This window comes from Thermobia domestica, chromosome 14 (genome assembly GCF_964235325.1).
Source record: "Thermobia domestica chromosome 14, izTheDome1.hap1.1, whole genome shotgun sequence".
Taxonomy (NCBI): domain Eukaryota; kingdom Metazoa; phylum Arthropoda; class Insecta; order Zygentoma; family Lepismatidae; genus Thermobia; species Thermobia domestica.
The window spans coordinates 40,034,703-40,061,167 of record NC_137467.1 but is presented as its reverse complement, the minus strand read 5'-3'; the positions used below and the strand labels follow the sequence as shown (position 1 = coordinate 40,061,167).

Here is a 26,465-nt window from a genome sequence, read left to right as displayed (position 1 = left end):
GCCTGTTAATTTCCAACATTCTGGTGGGAGGAGAAAAGGTTACTGTGCGACAAAGAAACGTTAATGTTGTATGGATTGAAATTTTAATGTAAAATACAATAAATAAACATTAATGATTTGTGTGTTGAAACTAATTGAAATTTCACATAAAGTTGATACATTCTTGAAAATTAATGAAATTTATCACCAAAGAATCATTATCACCAAAGAATGCTGCATTTCTTAAAATTATGATGAAAATTACTACAAAGAATCTTGTGATGGATTGGTTAAAATTCTAAATAAAATTTACTAGAATTTTATGTTGCTGCTTGCGTTGAAATTTTGATGGAATTTAGTATAAGAAACGTCAGTGCTGCTTGTATTGACATGTTAATGGAATTTAGTATAAGATTCGTTAGTGCTGCTTGTGTTAAAATGTTTATGGAATTTAGTATAAGAAACGTTAGTACTGCCTGTGTTGAAATTTTAATGGATTTAACACAAAGAAACGTAAGTGCTGCATGCATTGAATTTTAATAGAATTTAGTACAAAGAAACGTTAGTGCTGCATATGTTGAAATTAAAAAGTACGGTGGCGTACATAAGGGGAGTTTCGGGATTTTAACATAACTTGAGCAAGAAACTATGCAATAATAAACATTTATGATATTAAGATGTTTATGCAAACGTCTGAAATTATGTGAACTTGAAAGCTTGTACCGCCCCTACTTCTGCGTGCGCCAATGCAATTGTCGAACTTCTGCGTGCGCCAGTGAAAAAGTATATTGCTAAAATATGCTGTCATGGTGAAGTGTTTTGTGCCAATGCTGGAAGAACACTCGTCATAAATTAGGACATTCCAAACGCTATGATTTAACACAAATTTCGCATTTTTTTCTTTCCTCTTTCTTCTACCTTATCTCCTACCTTATACTTAATAGGACAATTTCTTCTTAATATTGTAACCAGTTATTTCTCTTCTTAAACATTTTCAGTATTATTTTTCTTTTCTAAACTTTCGCTGCTTCTTCCTCAGTTGGAGTTTCGTTTTACCAGCTATTTTTCTCTATCATTATTTTTATTTTTCTGAACACCTACACTACTCAAAATACCAAAATTTTCCATTAATCCAACCTATGTGCTAGTTGCCATAATGGAAGAATTAAAGTCGGAAAGACATCTATCTGCCAGTTGGACGGCTCGAGTTTGAATCCTGCCGATTTTCTCCTATCCTCATATTAATATGGTTCTAAGGTACACCCTGTCTCTTTAAAATGGATACTTGCACGAATCTGGGGATTAAAGGAGACTAGAGTGTGGTGTTCACTACATCAGTGCCAAGGTGAAGAAAGTGCGCAATCTTTACGCTAACTAACAGCTCTTGGACCTTCGTGACCTGACCCGAAAGCGAGAGATCTTTAACTGTACTAGATAACTATTGATAATATCAACAAATTGCAGTCTCGTGGTGGAATTTGGTTTTGTATAGAGTGGTTGATACCGAAAAGAGTAATAGATTATAATCATCATCATCATCATAGGTATTCTGTCTTTATTGGCAGGTCATTTGCCGCAACTGAAACGCTTCATCCTTCACGGTCTTTCGCTAACCTCTTCATCTTCACGTGCGATTTTCCTGTTTTTGATATCGTCCATCAATTGTAGTCTCCTTCAGCCTCACCCTCTCTTTCCTGCCACCATACTTCCTAGCACGTCCCTCATGATACAGTTCCTTTTTACCCAATGTTCTAAACAGTTTCTCTTCCTCTTCTTAATAATATCTAAAAATGTTCTTTTCTGACCCACCATTTCTAATTCTCTCCATTCTTCTCCACACCCATCTTTCAAAAGCTTCCAGTCGCTTTTAATCATTTTTGCGTAATGTCCATATTCTTCAGACGTTTAAGTCTTCATCCCGGCGAAATTAAAATACCGCTAATTTTATAGTAATTATGTGATATCTTCAAATAGATAAAAGATAATTGAAATATGGAACAAGAGCGCCCTAGACAATATTATTTTGCGTGAGGTACCGTTATCACAAGTCACCTAGTGGCTTTCCGTTTTCAGCTGTTTAGAAACGCGAACATAAATGCCGACTTTCAAAATGGCTCGAAATCGAAAGCAGATAAGTGAGTCGTGATAACGGTTTCTCATGTAAAATAATATTGTCTAGGGCGCTCTTGTTCTACATTTCGATTATCTTTTCATCTATTTGAAGATATCACATAATTACTGTAAAATTAGCGGTATTTTAATTTCGTCGGGATGAAGACTGTTTAACAGATTGAAAAAAAACGCAACCTATTTCGGTTTTTACTCTATAGCGGTCAATCCCACCACTTCTGTTGGAGGTGTTGGGAATTAATGGTGATTCATGAAATAGTTGAGATTTTTAACTCCTGGATGGACGTAGACACATACGGATAGTGGAACGTTTATATCAGTTCACACTTCGCTATATTACTTGTATATGCCCTACGTTCGTTTTGATGTACTAAAGAATTTCTTAAAGCGTAATTCACTAATCAACTTGTTCAAAATGACATAACACTGAATACGATATAGAGGATGGCCCAAAAGTAGGTATACACATTCCGTCCCATATTTTTTACATCATTTCTTATTGTTATCAAACAGGTAAACCTAGTTTCTTTATTAGTTATTCTTAACGTCTTTTTACTTATAACTTAATCCCGGAACAGTCGAAGCAAATAAATCCATAAACTAGAATGTTATACTTGATCAATGCAGGGGTGTATACCTACTTTTGGACTACCCGGTATATCGTCCCTCTCCAGACAAAGGGGCGTATCTCATTTTTCAATTTTTCCAGGAGACAAGTTTAAACCTTTTCTAATTATTTATTATATCGTCTTCCTTTAAAATTTAATTTGATCTCGTAAGTTTAGTTTGATACCTGACACGAAGGATATCAAACTAAATTTTAAAGGAAGTCGATAGAATAAATAATGAGAAAAGCTTTAAACTTGTCTCCTGAAAAAGTTACGGAAATGAGATACGCCCTTTTGTGTCATGAGGTACGATATATGCGAATTTTTTGTATTTTTCGAAAATACTTTAATATTTACCTTCTTAATTTTTTTTTACATAATATCTTTTTTTAACGAATATACACTCATTCGCAATGGTGTATCTTTTATGTTCTAAACTAATTATATATAAAGCATAGATATTTATGTCTGGCCCAAACTAAAAAAAAAAAAAAAAAACGTAAATCGGCAGATCTGGCCAAAAAAAAAAGAAAGTAGTATCATACGTTACGGACCATTGTCCATAGTAACATATACATATTATCGTTATAATAGATAGGATAAATATATATACAGGAAGTTTTGGTAAACGAAAAAATAAAAACTTCTTAAAAATTGTTCATCCTGATTCTGTTTACGTAGATCAAACAGTAAAGATATTACAGGGGATTTTTTATAAAAAATGATGCATTAGAAAACAGAAGGTAAATTTCGTGAGTAGAGGGAGACTTACAGAAGCATTTTAACACATCGAATCAATACGTATAGAATTAGGCGATTGGTTTTCAAGTGGTCAAATCTCTACGAGAGATTATATTAGCGTTGGTTCAGTAATATTGATTAATGTACCCACTTAATGGTCAAATATATATCAATCTTCTTTGTTTTTTTTTCCTTCTCTCTCTCTTTCCGACCAGTATTTGTCATTGAAGTCCGGAACAACATTAGCTTCTATGTGTTCCGATGATACGAATCCGCCCTTTATATAATGATATCCTTCTTTCACATGTCCATGTGTGTGTCCATGTATGTGTGTGTGTCATTTTTTTAAAGCTCTCCCTTCTTTGCCTGAAGCTTATGTAAACTCAGAAAAACAAACAGAAAAGATATATTTATATATTGGCTTGACAGTCCTTTGCTTTCCCTCCCTATGAAGTCATTTGTCGGAAGAAATTTGAATTGTGTTGTGATACGCCTCATTGAGATTTCCTTTGTGGGCTCTTTGGCTTCTCTTTCTCTCTCTCTCTCTCTCTCTCTCTCTCTCTCTCTCTCTCTCTCTCCTATGTATTTGCTTCACCATTTTTTATTCTATTGGGACAATTCTGTCCCTCTTTGTCCCTATCTTTTGCCTACAATTGCCTTGTTTTTTATCATATCAAATTCTTCAATGACAAAGTTTTTTTTTTATCATTTCGAAAAATAAAATATAACCAGTTGAGAATGCTCCAAGAACATTGCCAGAGCGAGCTTTAAAAAAAAAAAAAAAAAAAAAAAAAAAAAAAAAAAGGATAGATGCAGTGGGAAGAATAACTGTGAATTTTCCTGCGTGTAAAAGTAAATCTTTCTATCCGCACCTTCTCTTTCTTGCAAATATTCGCAAAATATAATCTCTCTATGAGTTACAGTTCCCGAGATTTGGTTCCTTAAATCTCCCGAAATTCGAACCTTTTTCTTTGACCAATATCTAAAGAACTGTAGTCAGTTAGCCAGTGGCCACCGATTTCTATTTGGTATCAAAATGTTCACCCTTCTCTTAGGATCATGTTCACTATCCATCATTCAACATCAACATGACCTCTCCTTAAATCTCCCGAAATCGGAACTATTTTTTGGCAAATATCTCAGGAACGGTAAGTCATAGAGAGACTAAGAGGATGCTAAACATTTTGGTACCGATATTAATTGGTGGATACTGGCCAAACCAGTGCCCATTTCGACAGAGGCCATCAGTTACTATTTGGTACCAAAATATTCGCTCTTCTCTTAGGTATTGATCAACACCAATGTCATCTCTCTACAACTTACGGTTCCCGAGATATGACTCCTTAAATCTCTGGAAATCGGCCATTCTTTGGCCAATATCTTGGGAACTGTAAGAGCAACGCGAAATATTCCATCACTTTCTCAGATGGTTTTTCATGCTCTATCGAATGGAAGGCTCAAAATCAAAATTGGAAAAATCGCAAATAACAGACAGACAGACACACTGACATAGAGAATTCAGGAACGAACTTTTTAAGTTCGTAACAATTAGGAATTGTCTTCTTACTTGATAGTTTATTTCGTATCGAAAAGAAAGAGCAAAATATGTTGTTTTTCTAAACTATTAATACTTTATTTATTCCTATTTTATTTTCAAGATGCAACAACAAAAATTAACGAAATTTACTACGAAAAAAGCATGCTAATGCTCTATTGAATAAAGTGTAATATGTAATCTGATACCAAAGATACATTAATGTTGCATCTGTTTAAATTTAGTGAAATTCACTCAGAGCCGTAACTAGAGAAGGGCGAGTAGGGCCGTCGCCAAGGGAGCATAGCAAAAACGCGCCGAACGAGCAAGAATTGAAAAGTGTTGGAAATGAGCAAACGACACGTCGCCCCCCCCAAAAGTATTGGCGCCCTATTAAATCAATATTGTCGCTTTACAAAGAAATAGGTTTGTTAAAATTTTTATTGCTCGCTCTGCTCTCAGTCCAAACGTACACAGTGGATAAACTCAGAAGTTTTATTCCTTAAGAAGTTACGTCATTATTGTAATTTCAAACATATGAAAAATGAAATGAAATCTTTAAGTTTTACGTCCCACGGTTATGCCGGTTAGGCTAAAGGAGACGGTGATGATGAAAGAAATGGTGGAATGAAGAAAGTGGGAGGAAACGGGAGAACCCTGAGAAAACCCACGAGCACGGTGTTTGTCCACCACAAAGTCCACATGACGCGAGCTGGAATCGAACCAGGGATCCCAAGCACCGGAGGCGAACGCTCTACCACTGAGCCATCGCGCCCCCATGAATTTCAAACATATGTAGCAGCCAAACTATATTTTAGATTTTAAATACAAACATTAACCGTATTCTTCAGCTTCATCGATCAATATTGCGAAACTCGCAAAGAAGGCTCCTTCTGAATTTCCATTACATTTCTCAAATTATTTCGTTACTGTAAAAGAATCGAAATTAAAATGTTATTTGTGTGGTTACATTCAGCATAAAATAACAAAAGTTTACAATTATTACTGGAAATTAATGCTGTTACCCATTTCGAAGATTTTAAATTCACGTAGTTTCTAATTTATTGAAATTTCCGTTCTTATCAATAGTATGAAACGTTGTAAATTGTTGTAAATTTCTATAACTGTTCTCCAAGTGAGTTTGTATACAACCAAACGTAGTTTTGTCAAATTTAACAGGAAATCCAAAATAAACCTCTTGAAAACAGCTCTTATTTGTGAAAGAATACATAATGATCGCTTTTGGTTATTGCAATGGTCTGTCCAAGCAGCTTGGTAAAAATCCAGTGCATTATAACAACAAAAGCTGCTTCCTTATACGTTAAAAAAAAAAAAAAAAAAAAAAGTCAAAACTTGGTAAGGTGACTGTAAGGGGTGTCAAATTCTGCTTCGCCCCGGGCGCCGAAATCTCTAGCTACGGCTTTGAATTCACAGTCGAAGAAATGTTTTGGTATTGGTAGAATTGGTGTTTGAAAGTTTACTTTTAAAAACAGTTTTATTTAAAGTTTTGAAAGTTTCGGTTTAAGAACCGAAAAACCAAGGTTTGTGCCCACCTCTAGTTTCAATCTCACTCAGACTCAAACTGTACTACTGACTTAAGAAACTCCATCTCGTATCGAAAATTATCATTTAATTCCGCATTGTGTAGTTAATAATTTCTTATGCAGACTACTTATTATGAACACTAGGACTTTGTCAGAGGTATCCTTGTACGTACTTTGAGATACTCTTCGAACAACTCCATTATGTTAACATATTCAGAACTTAAGCTTTGTTGTGTGTGTGTTTCTTTTCCGGCACTCTCCCCAGCCTTCTTTAAAAGAAAAAAAAAGCTGTTCAATTGATGATCAGCCATCTTTCCGGTCTTTTTCCACTTTAGTTAACTATTTAACATCAAAGATGCCGATCGTGATTTCCCCTATTGTTTAAATTACTCCGTTCTTTTCCTTGTTTTCTCTCTCTCTCTCTGTCTTTTTTTGTTTGACAAGTTAGCCGCTCCTGTTAGGGACGATTTTCATTTGTTGACACTGCTAAAGGACTATGAAACGAAAAGTCAACCATCTTTTTTTAATTTTTTTTTATTCTTTCTTTTGTACCATGCGTAATTCGGAGAGTGTATGTACACTATGTGTAATACTCAGTACAAAAGGTATATATTTTCCCCCCTCTCTTTTATCTTTTATTTTATTTTTTTTTCATTTAAGTGAAGAAGAAATGTGAAAGCAAAGAAGATTTAAATGAACTAGACTTCCCTCATTACACCAAAAGGAAATATTTCCTTCTTTCTGCAATTATGTATTGAAAATTTAATGTGAAGTTTCTTGTTGTCGACTTTTAAGGTACATTAATCATAAGTATGAAAACTTTCATATGAAACTATTCTATCTGTCGACAGGCATCATATATATATATATATATATATATATATATATATACAGGGTGGTTCAGTAATGTTGGACAGCCCTGAATAAATCGGAAACAAGAAGAGATATTAGCAAGAGTTTGGTGGATCCAGATACTTGTGGAAGGGGAACGTCTTTCGAGGTACCACACAATGTTACCAGGTCAACAGTGTTGCCAGCTCAGTACAAAGTTTTATTTTTTTAAATAGAACATATAGAAGTTTATGCCATCAAAAGAATTAGCACAGAATGTGAATACCAACAAGCGAAACCGCACCTGTCAGTGTTGCCAAATAAGGAAGTTATAAAGCTTCAAAGATCAAGAAATTAAAGTGTCCGTAGAGCAAAACTAGCAAAAAGACAAGAAAAATAATACTACGGAATGAAAAGAAGTAACCGAAAGAGTAAACCAAAGAACGCACAGCATCCAGTGAGTAACAGGGTTGCCACAGCAAAGGGGGAAAAATTGAAAATTTTGCAGTTGCTATAGGAGGAAAAGTGCCCATATGACATAATGCTGGAAACACCATAGAAAGTCTATGTAAGATTCAGGAATTCTAATAGCGTTTGTTCGAAAGCAATATCTCTAACCGTTTCCGAGATACACCAAAGGTGTGCGGAGTTTGCAACACTGCATAATAATTCCCTCGCCCTCCAAACTACAGGAACGAGTAATGAAAATGATACGCCCAACAAAATGTAAGAACTACACGGGTCTAATCGTCAAATCAATTATGCAGTGTTGCAAACCCCGCACACCTTTGGTGTATCTCGAAAACGGTTAGAGATATCGCTTTCGAACAAACGCTATTAGGATTCCTGAATCTTACATAGACTTTCTATGGTTTTTCCAGCATTATGTCATATGGGCACTTTTCCTCCTATAGCAACTGCAAAATTTTCAATTTTTTCCCCCTTTGCTGTGGCAACCCTGTTACTCACTGGATGCTGTGCATTCTTTGGTTTACTCTTTCGGTTACTTCTTTTCATTCCGTAGTATTATTTTTCTTGTCTTTTTGCTAGTTTTGCTCTACGGACACTTTAATTTCTTGATCTTTGAAGCTTTATAACTTCCTTATTTGGCAACACTGACAGGTGCGGTTTCGCTTGTTGGTATTCACATTCTGTGCTAATTCTTTTGATGGCATAAACTTCTATATGTTCCATTTAAAAAAATACAACTTTGTACTGAGCTGGCAACACTGTTGACCTGGTAACATTGTGTGGTACCTCAAAAGACGTCCCCCTTCCACAAGTATCTGGATTCACCAAACGCTTGCTAATATCTCTTCTGGTTTCCGATTTATTCAGGGCTGTCCAACATTACTGAACCACCCTGTATATATATATATATATATATATATATATATATATATATATATATATATATATATATATATATAAAGTAAGAGATAAAAATAAGCTTTAATCAAGAATTTTAGGAAAAGTAAAAACTCAAAACTGTTTTGGAAAACACACAAACCAATTTCTGTGGAAATGGAATCGGTTTCCGGAGAACAATAAAAAATTATTCCGGTTAGAAATAGAACTAGTTTTGGAAAAACTGAAACTGGTTTCGATGAAAAACTGAACCGGTTTTGGAAAAACGATAAACAGTTTCGGTGAAAAACAGTTTTTTTTTAAAAAAAAATTCAAAACTAAAAACCGGAAACCGAAAAACACGGTTTCTGTGCTCACCACTAGTAGGAACCAATGAGCGACGAAATAAGATGTAGCTGTACTCTGTAAATATGTGGCTAATAGCCGTAAATTGTAGTTTTACTGTAATTGTACTGTGAAATATTGTTGTTTTATTTTGTTCTTTTTATTAAGGTTTGTGATATTTCTATAGTGTCTTGTATGAACTGCAAAGAAACATACATACATTTCTAATACATTGATGGATTTTGGTAGCGATTGGGCCTTTTAAAACCTTTAAAACATTTAATTAAATCGCGAGGTTGTAGAAAGGTACGAGCACCGATTATTTCATTATTATATTAAGGGGGCAAGGGGTGTATCTTACGAAAAAAAATGTATTTTCTTTAATGACAGATAATACAAAATTTATGGCCTATTCTTTCTTAATTTCATCCAGAAGTTATCAGTATCCTTCCGCATCACAAGAAGTCCACGAAGACTGTGATATGGCGTTTAATGAATTTGTTAGCATCAGTTGCGTTGATTTTAAACGTAGATGTTGTCTTCATTGTGTTCGCACAAGCGCTCTATCAATTTATAGATTTTGTACTATAAAATCGTGTAACACTAAAACATTGGTTGATATCTAAGACCTGGGTGAACTAGTGTTGCCCACGAGTAATGGGGATCTAGCCCAGGGCTGGTGGGCCTAGGCTCCTAGTTTTCTGAGTGAAAAAATAATTTAAGCTATTATTTATATATTTTTAAAGCTCATAGTAAATATAATATACTTATCATAGTCTGGTTCCGACTGCCTCCCCCTCCCCAGTTTTTACTTCCTGGATCCGCCTCTGCCCATGAGAATGTTACATTTTGTTGTCTCGTCTCGTCTCGTCTCGAATTTGTAAATGCACTTCTTGTTACGACTCTTATCCGGAAATCGAGACGAAAAAAGAATTTCCTCATCTCGTGAATAACATTAACTCGAGTAACTCCAAACTGTCCCGGTGGCGAGTCTGTCAAGGCCACGAGTTTGTCCGGGTCGTCGGGACTGTTGGGTCCAGAGTAGGGATGGCCAAAATTTTCCAGAATCCGGATTCCGGAATATTTATTTTCCGGAATCAAAAAATTCAATTTTTTGGATTTCGGAAAAATTTCGGAATTTGGAAATTGTTTCTGAATTAGATATCCGGAGTTTCTAAATTCCGTAATTTCTCTGAATTCCGGATTTTTTTTCGAAATTCGGATTTTTTTTCAAATTCCAGAATTTTTACGATTTTACTTTTCGGATTCCAGAAAGTAAAAATTACGGAATTGGCCGTCCCTAGTCCAGAGTCTAACTGATTGCGGTTTACGGACCGCCAACTTCACTTTTACTTACCACATGCATCTAAGTATGTTCAGAGCGCTATAACTTAAAATAACAAAGACCTTGAAAAAATATTCCAGAAAATTAATAACTTACTGAAGAAATGCTTTCGGCGTTTATAGTACGATGAATAAAAATATCAATTTCCCAATCTTTCTTGATGTTCAAGTTTGTATAGAAAGAAAATGCCGCATTAAAAAAAAAAAAAAAAAAAAAAAAAAAGCGGTTTCACATATATCCTCCATATATGTAGGAGAACCTGGAATTATAAACACACGCATTAGGTTGAAACAGAAAGCGCTATAGATAAATCCAAAATTGATATGGTAGTGGGGAGCATGAAGGAGGGGAGGAGAAAAGAAATAAAAGAAAGCTTCGTAAAACAGAAAGGAAATACTGTAGATATTCAACATTTTCGCTATAACGGAAGGATGAACCCACTATGCAAATTACTCCAACAAATCGATGCCTGAATTTTCAAAGCTGTACATTTTGGGTACATCAAAGGAAAGTAATAGGAGGCCTTCAAGGTGTTTGTTCCTGCTCTACAGACGAAATTTGCCTTTCGCTATCAAGATACACAGTTGCTTTACTTAAACTTTACTTCCTTCCCTTCCACGTTATTTTCTCGTTCATCGTCTCTCTCTCTCTCTCTCTCTCCTACTGTATACCTTTAGTAGAGGAGGTCTTACTTACTTAAACCCCCGCGCGCAATTTCATTCTTTCTCTCTCTCTCTCTCTCTCTCTCTCCTATTTCTAGAATTTCCCTGCTTTAGTCCTCCACCAAACTGTGTTTTTGCACCCCGCCTTCCTATCTATAGAGACCCATACCACAAAAACCCAAACCAAACTATCAGTCTTGGCAGAGAATTAGAAAAAAAATGGATTCAACTTTCTAAAGCTATTTCAACTCCTTGCCAATTTCCCCATCCCAAGTCTTTCTTCTTTTTTTTCTGTTTATTCAGCTATATAGATCTTGCGCTGAATTCATTTTTCATTCTATACTTTTATCTCCCCCTTTTCATTTGTTTTCTTTGTGTTACCACTTTCTATAAATTTTTCCTTATTTTCTTAGTTACTTAATTTCTTACTATAAACTCAACTCCACGCTGTACAACCCTCGATGGTCTGTGGATAAACTGTTTTTAGTGAAATGATATGCGGTCAACTTATCGTTGTTATTTCTGGCTTTCCAGATTGGGGTTTACTATCTCTTAATTCTCCCCTGACTGAGGAGAAGATATTTGCTCCACTCCACAATGGATAAATTGTCATTGCCATTTGCCCCGGTAAGAGAGTAACTATCACCATTGACACTATCAAAGACTTTGGCGAAGTCTATATTGTAATGTGCCCTGCCATGTGACGCCTGCCAGCCGCGTTCTACTTGTCAGCAATAGCAGACTATACTTTACCTGTTGTCACACGTCACAGAAGAAAGAAGACATCACATGCACTAGCATCAATGCCGAAGATTCAACCGACCGACAGATGATACCTCTTTAAAAAAAAGAAAAGAAAAGAAAAGAAAAGAAAAGAAAAGAAAAGAAAAGAAAAGAAACAGCGAACATCTCAGCGTCAATCTTATCTGTTAGTGACCTTACCCAACTTCTCCCACCCTGGTGGACCGCTCGGCTGCACTGGACCAGGAGTATTCCAATACAAAGCCTCACATTCTATATTGATTGGAGTCTAAACTAAAAAAAGATTTATATATAATTAAAAGAATTGTCAAGAATTCCCTAACGTCGATCGTCTCTGTCACGAATATACGTTTACATTTTGTCTGCTTTCGTATTTGTTTGTTGCATGATTTTTTAAATGTTATCCAAAAAATAAAATTGTTCTTATTAATGCTATTCTCCAAAATTGAGAATTACAATTTTTTCACCTCGAGATATTTATTTTTCTTTCTCAATTCGAAGTATCTCTGATATCACACGTATTATTGTTTGATTACCCTTTATACAATATTTTGTTATTCATTTGTATATTTGTACAATATACCGCTGACAGGATAACGGATTTTTCTCAGTGTGGATGGGAGACATAGGCACTAGAAGAGAGAAAACGGGCAGTGGAAGCACTAGAAATGTGGTGTTATAGGAGAATGTTGAAAATTAGATGGACGGAGAAAGGTATCAAATGAAAGAGTATTTACAGTATGGATGTGAGACATGGGCTCTAGAAGAGAAAAAACGGACAATGGAAGCACTAGAAATGTGGTGTTATAGGAGAATGTTGAAAATTAGAGGGACAGAGAAATGTATCAAATGAAAAGAGTATTTACAGTATGGATGTGAGAAATGGGCAGTAGAAGAAGAGGAAAAACGGACAATGGAAGCACTAAAAATGTGGTGTTATAGGAGAATGTTGAAAATTAGATGGACGGAGGACAAAGTATCAAGTGAGAGAGTATTGGAAATGGTAGGAGGAAAAAAGGAGTATATTGAGAAATATTTCGAAAAGATGAGATAGGATGATTCGATATATTATGAGAAATGGAGGAAATCCCTTAGCAGCTATGGAGGGAATTCCAGAAGGAGAAGAAATAACTAGAGAAAGACCAAGATTGAAATATATGGAGCAAATAACACAAGAATAAGGGGAAAAAAGCTAGAAAGAAATTAAGAGCCTGGTTTAGGATAAGGAAGGAGGGAAAGCTGCGTAAAGTGAATAAAGTGATTGCTGACCTGAGATGATAATGACGATACTATTATTACTATAATACTTATTATCACTATTAGTAATCTGTAGCACAGTTTCGGAAACATATCATTGCCTTAATCAGAGACGATATCAGTAGCATCCAACAGTTAATCTGATAAAAGCAATGATATACTGTCGAATAATAAGCCTAATAACAAGCCACTTGGAGTAACAGCCCCTTGTAGGCCTAAACCGCTCCAATTGCATTCTATTAGTGACCAACTGTGACTAGCGAAGAACACATAGTCAGTGCGCTACGTCGCTCTGTCTCTAATAGGTGTATCAATAGCTTTCTACGCTACGTCGCTCTGTCTCTAATAGGTGTATCCAATAGCTTTCTAGACCTAATGGTCGTCACATCTTTCAATCACGTGACTCCCCAGTTTACTCGATGATCGCTGAAAATTGAGAAGCCTTGGTCTGGAATCGAACCTGGGACGATGTGAACGTGAGTTGAACGCTGTAACCACTCACGCTTAATAAGTTTTTGCTTTTTTGTGTGTGGAGTCTTGTTTTTCCATGAGGCAAAACATTCACATTACGCAAAGGCGACGGAAAATAACGCAAAAGTTTCCAAATGCGAGTGTGGAGAAGAATGAAGCGAATTAGCTGGGTCGTACGGAAAACGAATGAAGAAGTGACAGGAATGGTAGGAGAGAAAAAAACAATTTTAGATCTAATTAAAGAGAGGGAGAGAAATTGGTTGGGTTATTGGGTAAGAAGGATCTGTATCATAAGGGATGCGTTAGAGAGTATGGTAGCAGGGAAAATAGGGATAGGAAAAGAACCTAGAGTTGATGGACAGGTACAAAGGGATAACTAGCAGAGACTGGGAGCAGTGAGCAGTGAAGAATTGGAATGCGTTTAAATTGGTGAATTTTCCATTAGGTACATGTAACATTTTCAGCGTGTATGAAAATCGTAGACTCTACTTATAATATCGTAATGTTAGTACGTCGTATGTTCATCCGTTACTCCTCGATAACGGATAAATAAAAGTGAATGAAAGTAACATATAACTGTTGAATGAATGTGAATTTCGAATTCTTTTTGTTTGTTTGTTTGTTTGTTTGTTTGTTTGTTTGTTTGTTTGGCTAACAATTATCTCGCAACAGCAATTATCTCGACTCAGTTCGTGAATGGAGTCAGTCCATTAATATCTTAACTACAGCAATTATCTCGACTCAGTTGGTGAATGGAGTCAATCCATTAATAACTTAACTACAGCAATTATCTTGACTCAGTTCGTGAATGGAGTCAACCCATTAATATCTTAACTACAGCAACTATCTCGACTCAGTTCATGAATGGAGTCAATCCATTAATATCTTAACTATAGCAATTATCTTGACTCAGTTCGTGAATGTAGTCAATCCATTAATATCTTAACGTTGACCTACGTTTGTCCGTTATTCCACACGATAACGGTAGAATAGAAGCATTTTTTTAAAAAAAGATAGCTAGTATCACAGCCGAATTCGTAAGTAAAGTGAATCTATTAACATCTTACTGGGTAACGGTGACTTAAAAGTAGTTATTCATATATTACTTTCAACTATTGAAGTCAAAGCAGTAGAAGTTACACATCTCGCCCGTTAGATGGCAGTAAACGTTGTCCAGTGGGTGACATCTATCAGACGAAAAGTGCAATCCTTTTCACTGCCCACCAGAGTTTATTTTCCCACTGGAACTATTCCAAACACTTAGGGCCATATTATATTTGAGTTTGTACTGTACGACCAGTGTTCGTAGATTTCCTTGAGAAACTTTCTCTTGACTCACTCAAAATTTTCCCTTTTCTTAATCAAAATTTCCCTGGTTTATTGAGAGTTCAATCCCCACTTATGCGATAGAGCGTTCACTTTTGGTGCATGGGGTCCCGGATTCAAACCCTGCTCCCACCAAGTGAACTTTGTGGTGGAAAAACACCGTGTGCGTGGGTTCTCCCGTTTCGGCACACTTTCTTCATTCCACCATTCCATTCATTTCTCATCATCACCGTCTCCTTTAGCCTAACCGGCATAATCGTGGGATATAAAACTCAAAGATTTTATTTTCATTTCGTTTCAACCACATTTGTTCTTTTCTTTTGCTTTTCATCTTTATTTCCTTTTACTTTTTTCTTGATTTTTTACACGCAAATACACCAAGCCAATAATTATTATTGGTGCAAATTATGCTACTTTGAACAGATACACACAGACGCAAATTATTGTTATTGTATTGGTTTATTTCTGAAGAACAAAGAAAAAATTAAGCATTTATATTGATCAGTCAGTTAGAGCGAGAATTTCCCTGGATCTTCACGTTTTATCGAAAAATTCCCTTTTTTCGCTAAATTTACCTATGAAATTTTCTTAGATTAGGGAAATTTCCATCAAAGTACAAATACTAGCAACGAGCATATTGAAATCAATACAGTAATCATATTCTACAATGAGATTACTTCCCATCCACCCCATAGACTGAAAATTTGCAAATTTTACTCGTATTTCCAATATGTTAACACATTGTCTTGATGTGTACATTAAGTTTTATCCTTACACCAAACACTAGTTTCACTCCTATTGAACGGAGAGCAAGTCATATAACGTACCATCCTTTGCCCCTACTTCGTAGAATACCCAGATGTATTCTTCCATCTTACACACACAGAGAGAGAGAGAGAGAGAGAGAGAGAGAGAGAGAGCTCAAAGACATTATAAAGCATTTCTTCCATTACCAAAGACGTTCTGAGTACAAATCTTAGATAATGTGTTGAAATATACTGTAAATGCGTGTAGATTCAAGAAACAAGGGCCTCCCAAGTTCTTGAAGATCCCAGCCCACGTAAAAGTTTGCGTCCCACATGAAAACACCCCCGAGACACAACAGAAGGCAGTTGAGCGGTTTTTCCCTGCAATAGTACACAGCTTTCTGGTTGGATGCAAAGGAAGAGAAAAGGAAAATTACCAAGAGAACTATGTTCAACATGCTTTTCTCCTTACTCCGCCTTTATCTTCATCATCATTATCATCAACATCTTTACCTCTTCCTTTACACTTAGTTTCCTTACTCGATCCTATCTCTCTCTCTCTCTCTGCACTGTTCTTGTTCCTATAATCTTTTTTTTGGTCCCCTTTCCACGTTCCTTAGCTCTTTAAGTTTTCCCGGAGAAAACGAGCGCGGTTTGTCTAGGCTGACTTTACAGTTATATATATATATAACAAGAACGGAATGTCCTCTTTGATGTTCTTAGCATTAATTAGTAACAACAAAATTGTATTTAAACAATGAACAAACTTAGAGAGAAAGAGAAGATGGGAAACGACGAAAGGAGAGGGGTAAAGCGAGAGAATGAGACAAGGAAGGAAGAGAGAGGGAGAGTTAAAAAAGAAAGAAAACTTCAGTTAAAGTGAACAAGAACTCTAACGAAACGATAAAGAAAGAGAGAGAGAGAGAGAGAGAGAATGTTAGTAATGGCGTACTAAAAGAGAACAAGCAAAGATATTGCAAAGATAGATTCTGAATACGAAAACGGAAAAATAACCACTTTTTTTTCCTGGTTGTTTGGTTCTTCACTTCTCCATTTTGGTTTGCTCTTACAGGATGGTTTTCTGCTCATGTTTAGTTCTGTATTTTGTGTGTGTGTGTGTATTTGTGCGAAATAGCGGCAAATACATGGTTTTGAAGATTGGGGTTGGTTGGGCGGGGTTCACTTGGTTTTCGGTTGTAGAGCAAAAGTAAAGATATTGAGCGGCGCGGAGGAAGGGGAATAGCAAGAAAGCGCTTTTGAATCGTGTTTGCATTCGTTGTCTTATGTTTGCGTTATTGTTTGCCAAACTAATGCGTTTTTACAATATATATATATATATATATATATATATATATATATATATATATATATATATATATATACAGTATAGTGTATATTCAAGGAAAATGGCATTACCATTCGTAATGTCTTGGAGCTAAAAAGACCACCTCCAATCGTGATAGAGATTGGACAAACTGTCAATATCGTTTCCGCCAATAAGAACGATCCTTTTTCGAATTTGACTGCAAAATTAGTTAATATGCATTAATAATAATAATAATAATAATAATAATAATAATAATAATAATAATAATAATAATAATAATAATAATAATAATAATAATAATAATAATAATAATAAATCCATAAGTTTATTACTGAAATCTGTACGGAGCATACGTTATTCATACACTACAAACATACTGCTTTTTTCCCGTTTAGCTGTTACATCATGCCACTGTAGGATGTCTGACATCTAACAGTCTTCCGTAGGAAAAAAAAATATATTACATATGTATACGTATGTTACATACGTCAGCTATATGTTATATACGTCCATCTGTATGGAGATCGTGACCGCCAATATATATTTCTTTGTTTCATGCGGAAAGTGCGTGTAGATGGAAGTATTATAAAACATACTTTTTTCAATTTTACGTTTGCTACTTGATGTTACCTACGAGGTGTGGCAATTAAATAACTATATAACGTTATTTCATTCGTTACATTCCTTGATTCCAAATATATTTTGAATATTTATAGAGTACACGATATTACCATGAATCAAACAACACAGTCACGCAGTTTTGAATATATATTTCGTCATATATACCAAATTTGACACATTGAAATAATATATATTCTATTCTCACAAGATGGTTCTTCGTTATATCTTTCCTTAGTTACCTTAACAACTAGATAAAGAAGTTGTCATAACAACCAAAACAAGAGAAATGTCAATAGAATACAAATATTTAAGGGGATGATCTACCTTTTCTCGGCACAAAAATTTTTATATTGGACCTTATGGGGAGAACATGGCTACCGAATTTCCTCAGTTTCTAAGGAACTAGGTACCTCTAATGGGAAAGAAAAATTTTGCAGTATTCTACAGAAGTTTATTAACGGGTTGAAATACTTAAATTGTATATTTGTCTGCTAGTTTAGCAGAAATAAATTATTAAAAAATAAATAAATTAGTTTCTTCTCATACAAATTAAAATATGTCTAACTTTGGAACCAATTATGGTAGAAAGATCAACTTTTTTTTGTTTTATTCCTTGAGAAGAAACGACTCTAATAGTTTTAATCACAACCATATCTGATACGCCAATTAAAAAATAGTATTTTAATATAAGTATTAAAGTCCACCTGTCAAGAAGTTTGACGAGGGTAAGTCACGCCCCACTCTAAGCTTGGCCGCGGAAAGGGCGGGGGTTGGTGAAATGGAGGAGGAAGGGGGTGGATGTCTGAATGAAACAGGTTCTCGACCAGTTTCTGAGATTACCTGTCAGCTGCCAAATACTGTTAGCTTTATAGAGTTTGTCTCCCTCAATGGTTCCATTCTAAGAGACTGGACGATTGGTGTGAAGTATCCTCTTTTCCCCGTTACCTCTGGAAGTTCATCAAGATGCATTCTAGAGTGCGCGGGAAGAACAGTATATATCAGAAAACGCTGTTATTTTGGGATTTTTCCCCCTTCCGGACAAATATTATAGCATACAGTAGCGGCGAAGGGAAGGGGGGCAGAGGGGTGCCCCCACAGGATTCCGACAATGTAAAGTCCTGGCCCTATATATAGATGTCCGTAAAAAAATGTCCCCTAAGTATTTTTATAATGTTTTGGAATATATTTCAAATTTGAGGTGTTTTCTTGGTAGCCGTCATTTTCCAATATGGCCACCGCCCTACGTAAATCTCTCTCTCTCTCTCTCTGTATATATATATATATATATATATATATATATATATATATATATATATATATATATATATATATATATATATATATATATATAAAGAGAGAGATCGTGAACCAAGGCACTTAGAAAGATAATTTTGGTGTCAAAGTATAGGTTTTTGAGGCCGATGAATTTAAATATGGCATTGTTTATTGCCACTTAGAAACCTTACAGCCTGGCAACACTGTTGTCTAACGATTAACTGTACAAAGTTACAAATTGCGTATATGCACGCATTACTCTAGGATGTAGCGTACTTCCTCAGGACTAAGCGAAACCTACTTTTTCTGGTAGCTTTCATCACGACAAGACATATTTTACATGGTAACATGAGAGAATATTTGTCTAAATCCAATATGGCAGTCAATATGATGGCTAATTACTAGGCAACCAAGTAATGGACTTATTCAAATGCCTGTCAGTCCTAATTGGCCTAGAGCCTAGAGAATGGGAGAAAGAGACAGGATACGGTCTCATTGAAGAAGCGTCTCCTGAGGGGGCGAGGGAAATTTCAAATACTACATTTTTAATGAAAAACTCGGTTTTGCCTCCTTGTCCGCAGACAACACTGCACACCAAATGCTCTATAAGACGTTCTCTAAATTGCCCTGTTAGATCCAATCTGTATTGTGTGTAAACCGTGCATTTTTACGGGGGAACAGCGGAGCAAAAGCCCTGTTTATTGTGATATTTCTGGTTTCTCGATTCTCGTGCTTACTTCGCTAAGACTAAGCATTAAGTATTAAGGACTAGCATCAAGGGCGGATCCAGAACGGACTTCTGGGGGGACTACGGTGGGTTGTAATACTGCTACTTAGAGGTACTTTTAAGAGCTCCAAACTCTGGGATGGGTTTTATTTATATATAAAAAATAAGAAAGTTTCCTCTTTTGGGGAAGGAGGCGATTGCCCCCTGGATCCGCCACTGACTAGCATATATACGGTATATAGCTAGTTGTGACAAAATGTATAGACCAACTCGAAATTTCAGAATCCTGCGATATACTTCCGCAATGATTTTTATAGAGGTAGTTGGTGACTACTTCAAATTATATGCCCGTAGCTAAAGCCCCTCTATTAAAAAAATGTTGCGTGAGTACCTTAGGATTCTGAAACATGTATTTTTGGATAGCGCACCTGTTAGTTCCTAAGTGGAGTCTTGACCCGACTACGGTAGGTCCGATAATTATTTCTTGTGAAAATGTCATATATTACCTTTTACAGCCCGTGACGACAGTAAGATTTCTGTGATTCGGCCAATCCCTGTTCCTACTTGCAAATGCCTGATTTATAGCATTTACGCTATTAGTAAGCGCTACTGAGGTCAATAAGAGTTGAATTAGGTTTTTGCCAGGGGCGCATTGTTATAGCATGTTTTCTAAACGCACAAAGGAATGTTCTGAATGGGGGCAGCTATGTGTATGTTTAGCCAATAGAGCCATTTGTATCTTCGAGGCTTTGCACTCTAACTCCAAATAATAATAATAATAATAATAATAATAATAATAATAATAATAATAATAATAATAATAATAATAATAATAATAATAATAATAATAATAGTAATAATAAAAAACTTTTGTCTCCTAAAAATAACCAGATGGTAAAGTTATGGTCGATACATTTTTGGAATTCGAAGGCATTTTAGAATGCTTGTCTATCATCTGGCTATCAGAAATAATTGATCACCATTTTCTCTACATATCTATAATTTTCTTACAGGGTAGAAACACCTCCTCGGAAGAGAGAGAGAAAAAAAGAGAGAGAAAGTGGCCGAACTTGGGCTATTGAACGTGAGGACAAGATGTTTACATTCGCATTGACACCTGCTGTGAAAACGGTCTGTGTACATAGCTGAAAGAGATTTGTGAAGACCCTTCCCTTCATATCTCTCGGGACGAAAACAAAAGAAAAGGGTGGGCGCGGATGCCTTACCCTCGTCAAACTTCTTGACAGGTGGACTTTAATACTTATATTAAAATACTATTTTTTGATTGGCGTATCAGATATGGTTGTGATTAAAACTATTAGAGTCGTTTCTTCTCAAGGAATAAAACAAAAAAAAGTTGATCTTTCTACCATAATTGGTTCCAAAGTTAGACATATTTTAATTTGTATGAGAAGAAACTAATTTATTTATTTTTTAATAATTTATTTCTGCTAAACTAGCAAACAAATATACAATTTAAGTATTTCAACCCGTTAATAAACTTCTGTAGAATACTGCAAAATTTTTCTTTTCTATTAGAGATACCTAGTTCCTTAGAAACTGAGGAAATTCGGTAGCCATGTTCTCCCCATAAGGTCCAATATAAAAATTTTTGTGCCGAGAAAAGGTAGATCATCCCGTTAAATTATTTCTTTATATTTTTCTTCTTCTTCTTAATCGCTTGTGCTCTTTTAAATACCACTTTTGCCCGTAAAAACAGAAACAATACTTAGAAGTACACACAAAATATACATTATCGATCATTGTATATGGATCCCGAACTACATGACTTCTTAAATTGGTTGCAATTGAAGAAAGAATCCTGGACCATTAAACATTTCATATACATAGTTACCTTACTTTTTGAAGTTTTTATACAGTATATATAAAAATTATAATTCATGAAATAATATATTATTTTCATCTTATCTCAATATCATTCTTATATTTGTTCAATAATCAATTTTATTTTAATTCTACAAAATTATCGATGAGAAAGACATATTCAAAATAGGATAAGTTTGTTGATTATTATTAGGTCCTAAATAGATTCTTTAATTCAATATCATTTATACTTGTTAACAATATAGTATAAGCTGAAATACAACATAACATATTTCATTAATTCGGGTATAATTAGCATAACTTTGATAGACAACATTCGTATTGATGCATAGATGTGATTGCATAAAATATAGATGAAGTACAGATTACAAAGAAATCATAATCTAAATCAGGGCCGTACCGTGGAAAATCAGCGCCCGGGGCGAGAGTATACGACGGCGCCACCATACATATATTCCAAGCAACTTTTCCTATCTTTTTCCTTTTCCCCCTAATTTTTCGCCCCCTTACTTCGGCGCCCGGGGCCGTTGCCCCGCTCGCCCGGCACGGCCCTGATCTAAATAGATTCTAAACAGGTTTGAATATAGATTGAAAATTATGCTTAATTCTCAACCATTCTTCGCAATCATTAATATATCTGTATAGAATTCAAACGATGTACGAATTACAAATGAAATCATAACAATATTCAAAGTGAAATAAAACAAAAACTAATTGAATATGTTTTGACGGACGCCATAACTTTTAGCTTAAGTGACATTACCAAAAGATTCGATTAAGTTACATTGTATAGCACAATCTTGAGTACAGTCCTGTATACTATTTACTTCACCAGTTCTTTGATTTCTATTTTGAAAATTTCTGCCACCTATTTAATTAGTACGAAGTCTGGGAGTTCGTGAGAAATTAGCTCGATTATTTACATTATTCCTAAAAGCGGTACAATTATTATTTCTGTTTCTTCTAAAATTAGGTTCGGTCGTATTACCATTACGAGAAAATCAACATTACCTCTTGTATTATAATTGCAATCTTCTCTAACATTAATGTTTCGAACGGGAATATGATTAGCTTGATTTCGGTTAGTATTACCTTGCAATCTAGACTGACTTTCATAATTTTGAACTATTATTATTAAGTGATTAAAATTAATATACTGCGAAGTGATCAATGCTTGCTGTAGCCTAAACGGTAATAATATTTTTATTGATCCACTTTAGGATCAAAACGTTGGTTTCTGATCTGAGCATCCCAGTCTGCTAACATAAAATCGTTTCCAAAATTTGCTAACAGCGAATTTTTAAAATCTGAATAAACACGCAGACTACCTCTGATTGCTTTATACCATACAAGGTGGTAACAAAATATGTGGTAATATTTTGAGGAAATTAGCCTTATCTATACCAATTTGTTCACATTCTTCTTCAATTTTTTTCTAAAAAGGTACTCGCTGGGATGTCCTCAGTTCTACCGCTGAATTTAGTTAAGGATCATATTTCACTAAATTTCACGCGAGTATTATTAGTACTAAAATACCTTAGATGTCTAGGTTTTACGTGTATATGGTTTCATCGACGTGGTCTTCTTTCTTCGTCCTCGATATTGGAGATGGTGTCCTCCCTTTCAGAATAGGCTTCTGATGAGTTGCTGTCTTCTTCACAGGGCCTTGATTCAGTTCTCCTTTGTTCCTTATACCCAGGAATCCCGCACGCACCAGAGGTAAGTGCTCTGCCACGAGCCAGCGTGGCCCACCCTTGTTAAAATATAGTCTATGTATACAGGGTCATCGAAAAATAATGCCGGGATTTTGAGTAGTTACTACGAACAAACCGTTGAAGGTAGTTCAATGGTTTTAGGTTTAAAATGTGTAGGAAATACCAAAGCTTTTGTATATATCTTAGTAATTTTCAATGTGTGCTCCGCTTGTTGCTCTGCATACGTCTAATCTGTAGTCAATTTCGGTCTACGTGGCGTTGATGCATATCAGGAGTAAGTCAAGATGCCGACAGAAATGAGCTGCTGAAAACGTACTAAATCTCAAAATTTCTCTGTATACACAATGTCTTTGATATACCCCCAGAAAAAGAAACCTAAAGGAGTAAGATTTCTTTCGCCATCTTGACTGTTACTCCTGATATGCTTCAACGCACGTGGACCGAAATTGACTTTAGATTAGACGTATGCAGAGCAACAAGCGGAGCACACATTGAAATTTACTAAGATATGTACAAAAAAGTTCGATATTTTCTGCACATTTTAAGCCTAAAACCACTGAACTACCTTCAAAGATTTTTGTTAGTAACTACTCAAAATCCCGGCATTTTTTTTCGATTATACCATATATATATATAGGGGATAGACAAAAAAATCTAAAATCACTTTATACAGGACATGTAAGTTTGGCCCTCCACTGTACAACGCGTGTTGCGGTTGCCGATCGTTTTTTGTTTTCAATGTGTCATGTGGATCTTCCTCTTCCGTCAACAGTAACCAGTTCACCTGTGAGTGTCGTGGTGTGAAAGTGGCGCGGTGGTGCGGTAAAATGGGCGACCTGACTGACTTCCAAAGAGGCATGATCGTTGGTGTCCTTCTGGGATGGTTGAAGCTTCAGTGGCAACAGTGGCGAACATTGTGGGGGTATCGAAAGGCACTGTGTCCAATGTCACGAGGGCATACACAATTTATGGACAAACGACGTCTGCAAAGCACAACAGTGGTCGAAAGACAATCCTGTCAGATAGGGACCGGAGGGCATTAAAACGGATTGTAGCAGCTAAATAGAAGAGCACTGCAATGAAAATTACATCTGAACTCAATTCCGGTCTACAGAATCCGGTTTCATCAAAAACAGTGCGACAGAAACTTCATAAAATGAAAATTCATGGCAGGGCCGCTATCGCCAAACCCCTGGTCACAGCAGAAAATGTGAAGAGGCGTATCCAGTGGTGCAAGAACCACAAGGCGTGGACTCATGAGCAGTGGAAACAGATGATGTGGTCCGATGAATCGGCCTTCACCTTGTTTCCAACAACCTGTCGTGTTTACGTATGGAGAACACCGTCGCAGGACAATGATACAGACTGTCTACTCCCAATTGTAAAGCATGGGGGTGGTTCTGTTACAGTATGGACAGTGATATTGTGGTTTTCCGCAGGTCCCATCATAGCCTTTCATGGAATGATGAATGCTAAGGCGTATGAGGCCATTTTGGGGAACCAGGTTCTATTCATGGCCCAAATATTGTTCCCTGATGATGATGGCATCTACCAAGATGATTTGGCACCCTGTCACGCTGCAAAAACAGTGAAATCATGGTTTGAGGAGCATGACCAGGAGCTATCACACCTCCCCTGGGTCCCACAATCACCAGATATGAACATCATTGAACCATTGTGGTCTGAGTTAGAAAGGCGTGTTCGGTCTCATTACCCTCCACCAGCATCCCTTAAGGAACTGGAGTATGTTTTGGAGGAATAATGGTACAATATTCCACACACCACGATTCAGGAGCTGTATATATCCATTCTACGTGTGATCCAAGCTGTTTTGGACGCAAAAGGAGGCTCCACACCATTCCTAGGTATAATTTTTACACTTTTGCAAACGTTTTAGATTTTTTGTCCAACCGCTGGATATATATATATATATATATATATATATAAGAACAACACGCAAAAGAGAAACATGTCTGTAGCACGGGTTTACCAGAGTCACTAGTTTTTACTTCATGACGCTCTGGAAATTAATGGTGATTGGCATTGATAATCACGTGACAGGTGTTTTCTAAAGCAGCAAACTTCATTGGATCTAGTAGGCGGCACGTATTATAATTAAATTTGAAGCATTGCTTATATATATAGGAGACTGTAAATTCAATGCTTACAGAGAATCATTGAAGAAAGAAAAAATCATATTTTTTTTTAAGAAAAAGAAAAAAATATGAACGTATGGAAGTGACTGACATACGAGAAAGAGAGAGATACATATAATTGTATTGAAGATAACCAGGTCTAATAATTAACAAAATTAGCATAATTGGAATTAGTTGAAAGATCTTGCTGCAGACGAATGTCGCTCGGGGAGGTAAAAGGGGGATAAAAGACGAAAAAAAAAAAAAAAGAAACAAGGTTGACATTTCCATAAGTTAATTGGGCATTACGTACATTTCTGATAATTTGTTACACGTTTTACTAGTAGACGGTTCGTTTGGTAGTTATATAGGTACCTAACACACACGTAGGTAGGTTAGGGATCTTAGTAAGGGACTCGTCTTCGTTCGGGCGTCGCGACATAGCGAAATTAGTTCAAACACAGAGAGGGATTCTAGGGTCTCGAGGTAACTAAGAAGTTGCTTTTTTGTTTCGCCTTAGCTGAAGGAATATGGATAAGGCCCGCGGGAAATTGTAGGACGGCAACTAAGGAGAAACACACTCCATTTAATTGATATATATATATATATATATATGACAAGCCTTTACGACAAAGTTCATCCAACTTCGACTTCGTCTTCTTAACGTGACGTGGTATTAGCTTTATTAGGGGTATATATATATATATATATATATATATATATATATATATATATATATATATATATATGTAAAGGGATAGGGGTGAGCGAATGAAACAGGCTATGTATATATAGTGTTTCACTGACTACTGTGATGGGTTAATGCAAAAGGGTTAAGGAATGAGGTTTGAGTGTGCTGGGGAGAAGGGAGAGGGTGTGTGAGACTTCTGGAAGACACATTCTAGAGCCTAAGACAGATGAACGGAAAAGGAATTTGATCGACAGATTTTGATGAAGTACCGCCGCGCTGAAGACTACTGTAGTTACCATCCATCCATCCATTTCCTCATCCCATTATGGTTTTAATCACTCAGATGGCACGAAAGACTAAAGCTACTAGTAGTAGCCATGGTTTTAGTTCGTGATGTGATGCTTCACGTTTATCTGGACTTACTATCTGAAATTGTGTGATGTCTTCTTTGAACTGTCAATTACACAATAGGGGTAAGTAGCTCCGTCTCTGTAGTGACCA

General features: G+C 35.9%; 1 protein-coding gene and 1 non-coding gene across 4 annotated transcripts in view; one reads left to right on the top strand and one right to left on the bottom strand.

The window, feature by feature from the left end:
- LOC145669646 (uncharacterized) overlaps positions 1-26,465 on the top strand; it is a 995,784-nt gene that overhangs the window by 270,666 nt on the left and 698,653 nt on the right. The gene's annotated exons all lie outside the window — the stretch shown is intronic.
- On the bottom strand, positions 5,696-5,767 carry TRNAR-CCG (transfer RNA arginine (anticodon CCG)). Its single transcript has one exon. It is a non-coding gene; the product is annotated as a tRNA-Arg (tRNA).